The 2764-nt window shown below is 28.9% G+C and overlaps 1 long non-coding RNA gene across 1 annotated transcript; it reads left to right on the top strand.

The window, feature by feature from the left end:
• Positions 1–784: 784 nt before the first annotated feature.
• Positions 785–2116, top strand: LOC123923444. The gene is made up of 2 exons (XR_006814401.1): positions 785–1155; positions 1777–2116. It is a non-coding gene; the product is annotated as an uncharacterized LOC123923444 (long non-coding RNA).
• The last annotated feature ends 648 nt before the right edge of the window (positions 2117–2764 follow it).

Here is a 2764-nt window from a genome sequence, read left to right as displayed (position 1 = left end):
AAAACAGTGATGCTGGCTTTTTTACATATGGCTTCTTAGGAGGCACCCAAGTCTATTTGTTTATAACTTTTATCAAGACTGATTGGTTCTTGAGTGTGGCAAGAGAATATCTAGAAGAGTTAGATTTTGTAAAATCAAAGTTTGATTTGGTCACAAATTTTAAAGTCTTAAACCAAGTCTAAAGTGTTGTATACTTTTTTTTTTTTTTTACAAAAGTATAGTAAAATTTATTAGTCTACCTAAATGTCTATTTTACTCCCCGTCCCTCCATCCAAAATGATCCCCATCCCCGTGGATCACATATCAACATAATATTTTCAATTGACCGAATAACATCAAATTGAACAACCTCAACACAAATATCCACTAACATATGCAAGTTGACATTTTTAATTGACTAGTTATGTGAATTAAAATACAATAAATAAGAATATATCCGTGAAAATAATAAAAATTTGTTATTTGTGTTCTAAAGATGAAACAAAATATATATTTCAAATGGACATATATTGTGAGACATAGTAATTTTTATAAACAAATAAATCGGATGAATATTTACACAATATTAACCGATCTCATACATTGATTTGAGATTGATCGACTCACGTATACCTTCACCGAATCATCTTTATTTAAATCTACATAGTTGATTTGAGCTATAATATTAAAATAAATTAAAAAAAATTACTTCATCAAAGCATTTAATAGGTCACTGTTTTTTTCTTAAGTACCAATTTGGAGCTATACTCTTATTATATTTTATATTGAATCTATGTTTCAATTTTCTGAATGTGCCCACGTACTTCCCCTTCTCTGCTTCTATAAATACCTCTGTTACGTCCCTCCCCACCATGTATCAGAAGCATTAAATGTTTCATAATAATGGTAGCTACCTAGCTATCAAGCATTTTAAATTTTTTATTTATAGGGGTTTATTATAACCTTCATTTCAATACTAGTGATTTTGTTATAGCTCTCTTGTATTTTAGTGTGAAAGAATCTATCAAGCTCAGGAGGGATAGCGCCATAGAAAATCTTCCTATTTCTCTTCTTTGGTTCGTTTTGATTGATCTTCTTTGACGCTATCCATCCTGAGTTTCATGGCTTATTCATACTCTTTTCAGTTTCTCGCTTCATCATCCATCAAAATCAAAGGTACCCTCTTTGAGAATTTTAGCTAATTTGTTGAACTTAAGCTCAAATTACCATTTGTATGGTCTTCATCTCTTCACTCATCATCATCATGCACTATACATGGTTCTTTCATTACACTTTTGTTGTTCTGATTCTTTTGCTTTTATTTGCTTATGGTAATTTTATTGACTAAATTTGTTTCTTTCATTGTTTTTTATATGCTAGCTCCTGATGCATGCTTTAATTCACATGACAAAATTACGTGTTAAGTTAGGTGACACCATAATTTCTTTAAACTTACTTAATTAAGATAATGAAAGATAACCCTTTTTTGTTTTTGGCTATTTTGTTGAATCAAAGCTCAAACTACAATTGGTATGGTCTTCATCATCATGCACTGTAGAAGGGTTTTTTTTTTTTCTTTTTTCACTATTACCAGTTTAATCTGATTCGGAAGTCAGTTCTGCCATTAAATGGTCCAAGCCTCTCCCGATCGCAGTTACTATAGAAGGCAGTTTCATTATACATTTATGGACAAATAGTTTTATCATATTTTTGTTGTTCTATTTCTTTTGATTTTATTTGTTAATGTATTTTAATGCAATTGACTTCTTTTTTTCAACTTTTTATGATGCGATGAAGTGTATGTTTCGATTGGATGTAAATTTGGCTGGATTCTGCGTGAAATATTGTAAATTTTATAAAACTACATTTTATAGTTTCAACAAAATCAAATTTCAATGTACTTTCATTCAATTCATCGTCAATGCAAACATCGTCCGAGACGAAGAAAGTGGAAGAAATGGAGTGTCACAAGCCAATGATTATCAAGTTTATTGCAAGTTCCTATATCTCTCTTTGATTGACTTCAAAAGTTTCCACTTTTTCACTGTATTTCAAATAATTGGTACATGTTGTTTAACACCATTTATGTTGCAATGTTCAAGTAAAAGTAGAACCAATATATGATTCTCTTTGTGTGAACCATTAATTAATTCTTTAATTTTTTTTTTATAGGGTATCTTTTCTAGCTTATAATATAAATGTTGAATTCTATGGAAGTTTTTTTCTCCTTCAAGATAAAAAAATTATTAATGATTATGTTAAAGGAAACTAGTAAAATATATTAAATAATATTGAACCGTTTGATGAGAGACATCGCAAGTTTTGGGTTGAAGTTAAAAAAGGTTGTATTGTTTTCTTGAGAAGAATAAGTACAAATTACCACTTCTTTAACCAAATGTAAAAAATTATCTTATAAACTGTGCATTTAAATTTTTTAAAGTTTAAAAATTGATTTTTCAACACAAAATTTCTCGTTTTGAAATTCTTAACATATACGTAAGAGATCCTGTCAAAAAAAGAAACATATACCAAAGAACACATGTTAACATGACCCTTCAATTAATATCAAGGAAGTATATGTTATTATCATATATATGAATTGTATTTAGTCTATGATGGACAATTGTTTTTTAAACCAAAGGTATCTTCCGCGCCCAACTGCAAAGACTAATCTTCTCGAAGTAACTGATATATTAAATTATTGATATATTAAATTATTAGAACTTTGTTCATCACGCACAAAAACTCATATTTTCAGCTCTATATATACATGTTAAGTCGATTT

This window comes from Trifolium pratense, linkage group LG4 (assembly GCF_020283565.1).
Source record: "Trifolium pratense cultivar HEN17-A07 linkage group LG4, ARS_RC_1.1, whole genome shotgun sequence".
NCBI classification, from domain to species: domain Eukaryota; kingdom Viridiplantae; phylum Streptophyta; class Magnoliopsida; order Fabales; family Fabaceae; genus Trifolium; species Trifolium pratense.
Note: the sequence above shows the minus strand (reverse complement) of the source record. Positions and strands in the feature narration are given on the sequence as shown.